Raw genomic sequence first — 13,107 nt, 5'->3', positions numbered from 1 at the left:
TGATAAGGCTACAAATTAGTTGTGTTTACCCTAAATAATATGACTACTAGCATAAGTATTATGAGCTTTTTGTGGGGTTGAGGCAGGGGACAGAGATTTGCTCTAGCCTAGGCTGACCTGGAACTCACTCGATAGCCCCAGGCTGGCCTCAAACGCACAGACGCCCCTCTATCTCAATCTCCTGAGTGCTGGCATTATAGGTTTGAGCCACCACACCCATCTTAGTATTATAACTTTCCAAGAATATGTATGCATAGGAGGGAGCAAATGATTTATTAAACCCATTATTTGATCTTGATGCAACAGCTTTGGGAAAAAAATGGTTTTAAACAGGAATACGTAACTCTAACCACCAGACATAGTGCTGTTTTGTTTTTCCCTTCCCCACAGCAGTGGCATGGCACTGGGTGAACATGACTCAACCTTAGTCATCTCAACTAAGCATGAATTAACTTTGTTAGAGTAAAATCCAGAAAGAGAAAGTACATGCATGTAATTCTACACTGCTGCATTTAGAATAGGGTTTTTCTCCAAAGAGGTTTTAAAAGCGTGTTTCCACATCATTCTGTTTGCGCTATTCTCACTTTGGTACTCTGGCATATTGGCCACCAAACAGAAGCTGAAAACAAAGGTATTTTCAAATGGAAAGTCATTTGTGATGAGAACATAGCACAAACTACACCAAAAAGGAAGCAGTAGTTAAAACCCTCACTGACAGAAATATATCAAAAATTAGACACACAAAAACACACGCATATGAAGAGACGGCTGTGGCCATCCTGGACCAGTTACTGGTAAAGAAACTACAAAAGGTCTCTTAATACTCAAACTATCATATTCCCAAGAAAGTTTTAAAGAACACAAAAGGGTGTCACGGGCTTTAAGACACACAGACTTCTCAGTCCATAAGAAGCTACAGGCTGATGTGACTTTACTGTTTTCCCTACAGAAAAAAAAGTATATTCAGAAAAAAATCTCTTATCTTCTTCTCTTGCTCCTCTCCCTTTCCTCCTTATGTGTCCTACTCATTCTCCTTACAAATAATCCCTAGGGCCAGAGAGATGTTGCCTGCAAAGCCTAAGGATCCAGGTTCAATTCCCCAGTACCCATGTAAAGCCAGATGCAAAAGGTGGTACATGCATCTGAAGTCCATTTGCACTGGCTAGAGGTCCTGGTCTCTCTCTCTCTCTCCTTGGAAATAAATAATCTTTAAAAAAATAAAATTAATTTAAATTTCAAAAATCCCTAAAAGTTATGAAGAGAATACCTGAATTGAAGTCAAGAGAAGTCCTTGCTCTTTGACTAACTATATAGCATTAGTGAAACTACCTCATCTCTCTAAGCCTCCTTCATTAGGTTTTTATAATTTTGCTCAATATGGAGCTCAAGAGAGAATTGTTTATTTTTTTAAATGGTGGATAAAACAAACATCAGAAACCAATTTTTCAGACAAGGACCGTAAAGCAGATTAAGCATGACCCCCCGCCCCACAAGACTAAAAGGGTTCTAACAGCTGTTATAATCCAATTTTTTTTTAATTGTTTGTTTTTTGAGGTAGGGTCTCACTCTAGCCCAAGCTGACCTGGAATACACTATGTTGTCTCAGGCTGGCCTCAAACTCACAACGATTCTCTTACCTCAGCCTCCCAAGTGCTGGGATTAAAGGCATGTGCCACGACACTCTCCTCAAAAATTTTTTTAAATTATTTAAGGATAAATGATTTAGGTCACATTTTTTTAGATTGTCTTTTTCTAAAATATCTCAAAAAGCAAAATAACTGTCAAATTTAGGAAAAGAGTACATCTTTAGCAGCCATAAGACAGTTTCAACAATACTGGTAATGTTTTATCTTTCACTTTAGTTTAAAAGAAAAAATGTCCTCTCTCTCTCTCTCTCTCTCCAAAATAAATTTTTAAAAATACACTTGTGGGGCTGGATAAATGGCATAGTAATTGAGGCACTTGCCTGCAAAAACCAAAGGACCCAGGTTTGATTCTCCAGGACCCACATAAGCCAGATGAACAAGGTGGTGCATTCATCTGGAGTTTGCTCACAGCTGCTAAAGGCCCTGGAACTCTCTCTCTCTCTCTCTCTCTCTCAAATAAATAAATAAATAAATAATTTTTTTAAAACTTCCACAAATGGATTGTAAAATAAAATGAATTATTTGATGAGTTACTTAGTAAACCCATTTAAGAATAGTGGGAAAGGCCAAGGAAATTGCTCAATAGTTAAAGGTGCTTGTAAGGCCTCATGGCCTGGTTTCAATTGCCCAGTACCTACATAAAGCCAGATGTGTGCAAGTGACATAGGGATCTGGTGTTTGTTTGCAGTGGCAAGGGACCTGAGTATGTCCATTTGTGCCCTCTCTCTCTCTCTCTCTCTCTCTCTTTCTCTCTCTCTCTCTCTCTGTTTCATTCCCCCCTCTCTATTTCTCTCTGTTCGCAAATAAATAATAAAAAATACATTTAGAGGGCTGGAGAGATGGCTTAGCGGTTAAGCGCTTGCTTGTGAAGCCTAAGGACCCCAGTTTGAGGCTCGGTTCCCCAGGTCCCACGTTAGCCAGATGCACAAGGGGGTGCACGCATCTGGAGTTCGTTTGCAGAGGCTGGAAGCCCTGGCGTGCCCATTCTCTCTCTCTCCCTCTATCTGTCTTTCTCTCTGTGTCTGTCGCTCTCTAATAAATAAATAATTAATTTAAAAAATATATTAAAAAAATACATTTAGAGCTGTAGAGATTTCTCAGTGGTTTAAACACTTGCATGCAAAGCCTAACAACCCAGGTTTGATTCCCAGGTATCCACATAAAGCCAGATATAGTGGAGCATGTGTCTAGAGTTTGTTTGCAACAGCAAGATGTCCTGGCATACCCATTCATATCCTCTCTCTCTCTCTCTCTCTCTCTCTCTCTCTCTCTCTCTCTCTCTCTTTCTCTCTGTCTCTCCCTCTTTCTCTCTCCCTCTTTATCTCTCCCACTCCCTCCCTCCCTCCTTGTTAAAAAAAATTTTAATTAGGAAAAAAGAATATTGGGAGATGCCAAATAATTTTTACTCCAAATATGCTTGAGAGAAATATTATTCAAGAGGATAACATCTGAAGGCCTAGTGTTTATTCATCAGGTTGACTGTTTTTGCTATGAAAAATAAAAAATACAATTATTTATCCAACATAAACTGCTACAAGGAACCAACCTGTAAAAAACTGACATATCTCTGAAATTTTTCAGCAAGAAAGTATAGGTCATTCAGCAAAATATATTTACTGTATACTACCATAATAGCTATTTAATTGTTATCATTATGATGCAGTTATATAAAGGAAACAGATGTTCCTTTTTCCTTTCAGCAAAGCAAAGGAAAAGCATAAACTTGCTGATATTGCATGGACTACCACCATAGCACAATAGAGAGGGAGAAAGACATTAGCACATGACAATATTAGTTTTTACTACACAACTAATTGCATAAAAAGTATAACTTGAGATCATTAAATCAATATAATTTTCAGCACTACAGAAGGGAAACAAATAGATTTGTATAACCAGCCTATTTCACATCTGCAGTTGGGAAAATACTTCAGAGAAATTAAGTACATGCAAAATGCTACTATTGCTTTCAGAACACAAGGAAAAGAATGTTTTTCTCTTTTCTTGGCTTGTATAACATAAATTAGAACACTATATCAAGGGGGAATTTTTTCCCCCAAAGTACTGGTATAAAGTGGAAGAACTTTTCTGGAAAACATCTTGCTAATAAATACAAATACTCTCCAGAACAGTCTGTACCTTCAGACCAAGGAATTGACCAAGTAACCTCTTCTGCTAATGATATGTTGTAAAAAATAGACATACGAATGATTAAATATTTATTCAAATATACAACTTTATGTACAAAAATGGAATATTAAGAATCTAATTTCTTGCCAGGCATAGTGGCACATATCTCTAATCCTAGCACTCAGGAGGCTGAGGTAGGAGGATTGCTGTGAGTCTGAAACCAACCTGGGGTACAGAGTGAATTCAAGGTCAGCCTTGGCTGAAGTGAGAGCCTGCCTCAAAAGTACAGAGAATCTGGATTGAAGAGATGGCTCAGCAGTTAAGGCACTTGCCTGCAAAGCCTGAGGACCCAGATTCAATTCCCCAGTACCCATGAAAGCCAGATGCACAAGGTGGTACATGTGTCTGGAGTACGTTTGCTGTGGCTGGAAGTTATGATGTGCCCATTCTCTCTCCCTATCTGCCTCTTCCTCTCTCTCTGTAATAAATAGATAAAACAACATATATAGATAATTTATCCAAAATAACACAATGATTAAAGTATATGTATCGTGAAACCATACGGTCAGTATAAATGACTTCAATATTAATATTAATCATATTAAATGTTTGAGGGGAAAGAGTTGGATGAAACACACAAAATGACACTTCCAATCTTTGTAAATTATTTCTTATGACTAGTTACTACTTTTTAATCAGAAATGTTATTTTTTTTCTGTAAACAATTGTATTTATATGTCCTGATACTCCCAAACATTGTTCAAAGGTTCCAAAAATTATTTGGGTCAAGAAATCCTATACAAACTTATAGGCAAATTGACTTAAAGTTACATGACATGTTGTTTGGTTTCAAAATTTGTCAGAGAAGGGAAAACACCTGCCAACCACATAGATAACATACTTTTCCTCTTGGTTAAACAGGTCGCTTGCAAATTAGAAACCATTTTTGCAACAAACATTACAGATATTTGCTTATAATCTATTAATAATGTTGTATTGTATGCCATTAATTCAAGTTTTTTCAATTAAAAATATTTCTAAAACAAAGTAGCTTACTAATTGCTCTCCCAAGAATGCCAATAAAAAATGTTTGCCATAGCTTTCCTAGGACTCTGAGTTTCCTTGTTCTGTTTTTACAAGAAGGAGCTGATTTGTCTTAGGCTATTACTGTCTATTACTTCTGGAAGTCATGGGGAAAGGTGGGAAGCAGCAAATCCTGGCAATCTGCCTAAAGAGAAATCAATGAAACAAATTAATCCTTCGCTGGCTGCAATGACACAGTAATCCATCATTCAGAGCTGCTTTATATACCAAATCAGAGAGCAGAGGAAAGAGCCCTGGGGGACATCACAGACAACAACTTGCACCAACACTGGGAAAATACTGAAGAATCAGTTTATTTAAAGAGGATAGATTTCAGTTGATTGCCTATTTCGTCAAATAAAGATTTTTCTTCTACAGTTGGTGAACCCAAGGGCCAATGACTATGTCTTCAGAATTTAGCAATAAATAGGCTGGCTGACATCAATAAAGGGTGCATATTTTAAATAATTATAATTGTTAATTGGCATGATCTGACTAGAGTAATATCACTTTTTTCATGCAACTTTCAAGTGTTTCACATGTTCCCTTTTTAGGAGGGACAAACTATAAATTTACATGCAAATATATAACTTAGTAGAACAATTACTGTTAAGCCACATTGGAAGTATTTCTTCACACACCAAATATAATATTGAAGAGACCTCTAATTTTCTAAGTGTTATGTTAAGTTTAAAGACTTGAAATTTTTAGTTACCTCTGGTGGTATAAACTACAACAAGCAAATCAGATGATATAAATAAATAACATTTTAAGATGATAAATACTTGGTTTATAACAGTTGACAGTGCTAAAAGATAAATGTGATCTCTTTTAAAAATGAAACTGGTAAAAATCAATATACAATGATATATTCACACTGAGTCTATTTACTTCATATACAAAACCAGGGACTGAGGACATAGCTCAGTGCCCAGGTATCTGCCTAGTGTGCAAGACATCCTGAATTTGGTATACCATGCTGAAAAACAAACAAAAACATGTGTATCTAAATTTACTTCTGTTTGTGTATAAGTCTATGTAACTAAGTATGTCTTAGTAGTACAATGTATTATAAGTGAAAGTATATACCCTAAATGAAAAGAGCTGTAAAGTCACAGTGTGTTACCATTGTCCAATGCAGGTGTCATTTTCATGGTTAAACATGAGGAGTTAGTGAAAAGATTTTAAGAAATTAAACAAACCACAATTTCCTTAAGTCACAACAGTTTCTGAAATGCCCAAACCTCAGAATACTAATTGCAGATTCAAAACAGAAAAAGAGGTTAAATAAATGCTAACCATGCAATTTTTGGAGTGGCACCTCTGATTCCAAGGTCTGTGGCCATATGATCACAATTCCTGGTCACGCTGATGCATTTTTAATTCAATGCATGAATCTAGTATTTATTGATTTAATAAGGCTAGGGGAATTATATTGTGACTGCTACTGATGAACTGTCAGCAATTTAATCTAGTGAAATGGTACAGAGAAATATGTATTTTAAGAACTTGGAAGATGGAAAAGAAAACAATCATGTAAATATAACACCCTCACTACTAGGACAGTGAAAATAACAAAACCTTTTCTTTTTCATATGGCTTTGGACTGCAGACATTCTGTCTTTCTAAAGATGTTGGCCACCAACTAACTGAGCTTACAGTGAAATGGGCATAGCAAGTCTCTCAGGTACGCCTACAAAATTGAATAACTTCTTTTACCAATATGTACTTTATAGCCTTCCCCATAGATTTTTTTAAGACATAGTAAACTAGCCTGGCCTTGAACTCACTAAGTAGCCCAAGTTGACCTTAAATACATTATCTCCTGCATCAGACTCTTGAGCACTGGATTTATGTAGATTTTAAGGAATGTACGCACCCTGAGCCTTTACCTTATCATCTAAAAGAACTTTAAGAACGCCATCAGTGTCTGTCTCTGTCTCTCCCCCACCCCTCTCTGTCTCTGTCTCTCTGCCTCTCCCTATGTCCCTCTCCTTCTTCCCTAACATTTTCTACAGCATTATTAGCACATAGGACAGAACGTAATGGGTGGAATGCACTTCCTTAAATGCAATTCTGCCAAAATACAACCAAAGGAGACAAGTTTTTAAGGTCATGTCATAATAGAGAGATATCATAGGATCTAGAATCAAATTGGGGATCAAAAGCTACAACGTTTCCGAGACAAACACTTGGGGACGATTGGAGAGCTTTCTGTACCACCTTTGGTCCCGGGCCTGTGGGTTTAGTTCCCGAGCCTGGACACCTGGCATGCATGTTGTGCACCAGCTTTTCCCTGACTTTGAAGAAATGGATAATCTAAGGAGCGGTGTTGCTGCTGGGGTCAGTAAAACTATGCTAATTGTGAGCCTAATTGTTTCAAGCAGTCCTGCCTCTAAACAGGGAGAGCACACTTGATGGAGTCAGTCTGTTCCTAATAAAATGAAGAGGCACTGAATTCAATTCCCAAGGAAGGCACTATAAAAGTTTCCAGTGTAACCAAATGACTTCACCTATGCTATTACCTCTAAGATGACATCTCTGAAAGAAAGCAGACCCCAGTTGGGCTCCATATTCATAAATTGGCTGAGCTTAGGCCAGTAAATCTGGATTGATTTAAAAAGACCTCTTCATCCTTCCAATCAAATGAAGTCATTGTTAATTAGATGCTTTTTTGTTAACAATGTCACTCTTCTCCGCATTACCTGCTCACACTTGCAGCGCCTCAAGTGCAACATCTGGAGCGCCAAATCCCCTGTAATCAGTCCTCACAACACTTGGGCTGGAAGGGAGTGTATTTCCGTTTCCCGATCCCTGTCTAAGAGAAGACACTACTCAGTGCATTGGTGGTGCTGGACATGCCATCTAAGTCGAAAGATTATACAGCAATCACTGGGAAGATCTCCCAGGTTGATTTTTCTGACTGCACAGTAGTTTGGGTTTGTGGGGGAAGGGTTTGCTGTTGTTTTCCTGTGCTTTGAAATATAAAACATATAAAAGGCTACAGCTAATTAGTTTTCTAACCTGTTAAAACCAATCTCTTCCTTAAAATAGAACAATATATAGTTTGAGGTCTTTCAACCATGCCATAGGCCCCGTTTCCTCCCCTTTCCAACACCATTGACTTCTCAAGACAGGCAAATTGTCAGGCAGCCCTGGAAACTGCAAGGCTTAGGAGTTTGGCCAGCGAAATGGTCAGCACACAAAAGCAGCGTCATTGGACGCTGAATCACTGAATCTGACTGACCCTGCTGGGCTGGGCTGCCGGGGCGTCCTCATACTCCTGCAGGGGCCCATTCCCAGGGGCAATGACCCAAAGGGGTGCCAAAGGCCAGCACAGCCCAGGGCACCCTCAGTGGGCTTGGAGAGCGCGCGCCACCCCACGACCGGCAGGACCAGGGATCCTTTTGGAACACCCCTGGGCGGGCTCGGGGCTTTGCCACTTCAGAGGCTGGCGGTCTCTGGATGTGAGCTGGAGCACTACCTGTCTGCGTCCGCCCCGCGACGTCCCAGCTACAGGGACGCCAGGGGTGCGCGCCCTGGGCGCCACGCTCGGGCTCCGGATGTGGGCCTCGCTTCCGGGAGCCTCTCCTAGGGTTGTGGTGCTGGGGTTAAAGTTCTAGAGGAGCCTCCCCAGGAAGAGTGGGAGGGACCCCAATAAAGGAACCTGGATGATACATTCCCCAAGGAAGCGTCTTTGTGGGGTGATGAATGTGGGCGGGAAGGGGTCCGGCCATGGGCCTGCATCGCTCAGGGTGGCACTGATCCACCGGGTCATGCTACCCGAGCGCCACAGGCACCTCCGTGGGACTTCAGGAAAGGCTTGGGCACCCTCATCAGAGCAGACCAACCGCCAGTCTCGCATTCCATCCTGTGCTAGAAGCTTCTGAGAAGGAATCACCAGCCAGGACTGGGGCCTTGCCCCTCAGAGTCCAGGACCTGAGGAGACAGCCGGCGTCTAGGAGCCTGGGGTCACCATCCTCCCAGGCTGAGGGCTGCGCAGGAGTCACGAGCTCAAAGGAGTGGCTACAAAGTCTTGAATTTTCTAGCGGTCCATAGAGGGTAGAGCCACCCCAGGGGAGGTGAGACAGTGACCACAGAAGGACACAATCTCCAGTGTGCACACAGCACACTCTTCGAGTTAGGATTTTTCATTTCATATCTCCAAATCCTTGCCCTCGAAGCTTCTCTACACCCGTGACATGTACTTCTCTGAAAGAGAGGTTGGGAAAATTCGGGTTCTTCGCCCATGTCATACGTGCCCGGCGGCGGAAGGTGGATAGAGCCGCCGCCTAAACACCTGCCGTCTCTCAAATCAATAGGATCTGAATGGTGATTTCAGTCCTTCCTCCATCTGCTTCCAGAGGGAGCTAAAGCTCAAAGCGTTGAGGTTATTCCTTTCCAGTGTGAAGAAGACAGACAGGAGGTTTGTAAAAACCTACTAAGGTCACTGCCCATACCTAAGGAGAGTCACCTCGCAAACAGAAAATATATATATACATGCCCCACTCCCTGCTTTGGTGCTTGTGTGAACCTAAGTTCTGTGCTTGAGCCGACTAACTCCTTTGATCCTCCAGAGATTCCGTTGGAACCAAGCAAAGTGCGGTTAGGCAGGAGAAAGGCGAGTGGATGCTGTGCGGGGCGGTGGTGGGCTGCTATAACCCGGCTAGGAGACCCACTTCAGAGCAGGTGAATCCAAAAATGCCTGGAGCCAGGGCTCTGGGCAGACCTGGCCTAAATACAGCCACGTGCTCAGGGCTGCTGTGACCCAGCTCTGCCTTTGGGGCGGTTTGAGAGCGCATACACACACACACACACACACACACACACACACACACACACACGCAGACTAGTGCTTCTCTGTCCCAGCTTTGGGGTCCTTCTGAGGTTGCCCAGACAACGGAGTTCTAGAAGATCACTGACACTGGGGCCATTTCGCTGGAGTTGAAGGACAGACAGATCGCCAGAACCTCGGCATCAGGGAGAGGCGCCCGGGGAGTGGCCATCCAGCCTGGGCCGCGAAAGGACAGATAGTGGCTGAACCTTGGAAGGGGTGGCATCTTCCCTGGCTCCGGGTTCCTCCCCGCCCCGTCTGCTCTGTGGCTACTTCACCTGGCTTCTTTTCCCTCCCCGTAGTGAAAAGGCTCTGCCAGACAGACTGGACCTGCGCGCTCGGGTGGTCCGCCCCCCCCCCCAGGTGGCCTGGTCCTTGGAGCCAGGGTTCACCTGCGACACGGGGGTCTCCAGGTACCAGCAGCACTGGGCGCGCTTCCACAGTCTCGGGGTCCTTCCCTCGCCGCCCCCCCCCCCCCACACACACACAAGCATGACTCGCCGGTGTTTGTGGCGGTGGTGGTTCTTTTAAGAGTATATTAAAGGATCATTGGCATCTCCCCGTCAAGTCATTACGCCTTTATCCCCATCAATTAACCACACCTCAGAGGACTGCTATTAAGAGCTAAATTGAGCTGCAAAAGTAGGTATCCCGTTTCAGGCAGATGCTGTTATCTCCCGCTGAGAGGCGCGGCTGGCGGGACCCAACCCGCAGCTTCCAGTGAGGGCGGGAGCCGCGCTGGACCCCGCGGACCCGAGCGGGGACCTGGGAGCTGGAAGGGAGGTCGCTGCCTCGCAATGCTCGGGAGCTAGAGAAGCTAGGAGCGGTAGTCCGGGAGACCCTTGCCCCTGGGCCTCGGCGGGAAATGTCTTCAGAGTTAGGTCAGGGACAACGCCAAGACCGAGCCATGCGTTTTGGCGCAGAAATGGAGCCTGTCACTGGGACCCTGCTCTCAGCTGGAGAGTCCGAGGGAGGAGGTTGTGGTGGCCCTCCTGCTACCAACATCGCTTCCTTCCTCGGCCTCTCTAGCCTCCTTCCCTGGTAGCAATCCCCCCACCCCTCCCCACCACCGCCAAGAAAAAGCAGAATTTCTTGTGGATAAAGGCCCGGTGCTGTGGAGATAGGGGATTTGGAGCTAGAAAATCCGGAACAGTCATGTGCACTTAGGACAAAGAAGACTGACTTGAGACCAGCTCGGTCCTCCAGCCAGATGTTTCTTCACAGCCTTTCTCAGTGCAGTCGCTCCAGACTCCTAGACGCACCACTGTACCGTCTTGCACAGTTGCAAGATCTGGGAGCCCTGAGGTAAGGAAGGAACAAAGGAACGTGGCCCTGACTGCAGTTACAGGCGTTCCTTCTGACAATGTCCAGGATAAATTTAGCCCAGGCTGAAGGAGCTTAATTTCCCAGCATAATCCAATTAAAAGATTTTTAAAGTAATCTTTTAGGAAAATGGAAAAAAAAAAGTGTGCAGCTAGAGAAGGGACTGGTCCTCAGGACTGTGAGTTATCCCCTTGGAACTGCACGCCTGCGCGGGACGCTGGCTCTCCTACTGGTGATGTGACCAGAGCATCCTGTTGGCACCTCCGGTCCCACCTTTGCCTTCCATACAGACAGCCATCTACCATGACAACCTGGGCAAGAGAGAAAGTGTGAGGGACTGGGGTTGCTTACAAGCACCATAGACTTTTTTAAGTGCTATTAGATTTATGGTCTCTTTTTCAACGCCCATCCAAAGTAATTAGAACATATGTTCTAAATAGATGATAGTTTTGTGAGCAATAAAGCAATTACCCATCGTTGGAGCTGACAGTTCCTCCAACTAAACTCCAACCAGCAGCTAATTGGAAAAGTCATTTCAGCTACATTGTCTGCAATTAGTCCTGCTAAACTACTACACCCTAACTTGCTGGTTTGAGGTTAATTTATTCAGTGTTGTATTTGCATGGACAAGCCAGCGTCTCAAAGGGACTTGCCTTTTGCCCCTCTGGACTGCACCCGGGGACTGAAGGAGCAGGTGGGTGTTAACAGCTGATATATTGGGACCAGGATGGCTTCTGAGCCAGGGGTAACCACGCAGCCACAGTTTCAAGGCCCATCAGACTGAACACCAAAAGTGAAAACCACTGTTTCTCCTGCTGGACAGAAGCCAAAGGAAACTGGAAAACTACTCAGTTTGAGCTCCAACACCTATACTTAAAAAGAAAGAAAGAAAGAAAGAAAGAAAGAAAGAAAGAAAGAAAGAAAGAAAGAAAGAAAGAAAGAAAGAAAGGGAGAGAGAGAGAAAGAAAGAGAGAGAGAGAGAGAGAGAGAGAGAAAGAGAGAGAGAGAGAGAGAGAGAGAAAGAAAGAAAGAAAGAAAGAGAGAGAGAGAAAGAAAGAAAGAAAAGGAAGCAACAGGGTTCTGTATCACACCCCTCACCCTCACACCCAGTCCTGACCCAGGGCTGCTCCACTTTTACATGGGCCAGAACCCTCAGCAAGAAGCAGAAATCTCCAGTTCCTGGAGTAGTTGGGGGCCAAAAATAAAAATAAAAAAGACTAACAGGTCAGGTAGTCAGGGCTCTGCCTTCAGCAGCTCTAAGAAAAACTCCACCACCACCCCCAACACTGGGATTTCTCTATACCTTCTCACTTTCTCCTCTTTGTTTTAGTCTCCTCATTTTTTTTTCTTTCTGCATCTTTTTCATTCTTCTTTCCTAGAGTTAATCCTAACAGGTCTAGGATTTATGCACATCAAGTGGAAACAATGTGCTAAACGTTGGTTTGACACCCCACCAGTGCTTCCAATCATACATTGGCTGGGATTCTTCTACTTAATTTAATCTTTATTGGCCAGGGTGGTTTTCATGCTCTTATTCACCAGAAAACCCAAGGAAAAGCATCAGTTGGGATTCAAAATCAAGAGCAGGAGAGGCATTAACTAGGGATTAATCTTCCCCCACTCCAACTCAAACTTTACAAGTGCAATCTCTAGCAGGCTGGTGGTTGGCAGAGAAGGGGCTCAAGGTGCTGGTCTTACAGCCAAGGGCCTGTGAGGGCTGGATCAGAAAGCTGAGGGGCTGGTAGATGAGATGAGTGTTTGTAGCCCTGGTAACCAAGTATTCCCTTACAGGAATTTACAGCAGTGTCTTAGGCTCTAGGAGCAATGTGAATTGTGAATAGTGCCCAGAACATGGAGGGGGTGTCTTCCTAGGAGGCAAAGCCCAGTGCTCTCAGTCCTAGAAATGAAATGTCCTCTCCTGGGCAAAGTATTCATATTTACCACACATATTGCTTTTTAAAATAATTATAACAAACTCTAAGAAAGATACCTTGAGTGCGGTTTGAGTCAGGCTGAGGCTTACTAAAATAATTCTAAGTTAAATGCAATTATTTATCAGTCTCAAAAATTTGGAGGTATGTACCCAAAGAA

Source organism: Jaculus jaculus, chromosome 14, assembly GCF_020740685.1.
Source record: "Jaculus jaculus isolate mJacJac1 chromosome 14, mJacJac1.mat.Y.cur, whole genome shotgun sequence".
Taxonomy (NCBI): Eukaryota; Metazoa; Chordata; class Mammalia; order Rodentia; family Dipodidae; genus Jaculus; species Jaculus jaculus.
The sequence above is the reverse complement of the archived record's forward strand: the minus strand, read 5'-3'. Positions refer to the sequence as shown.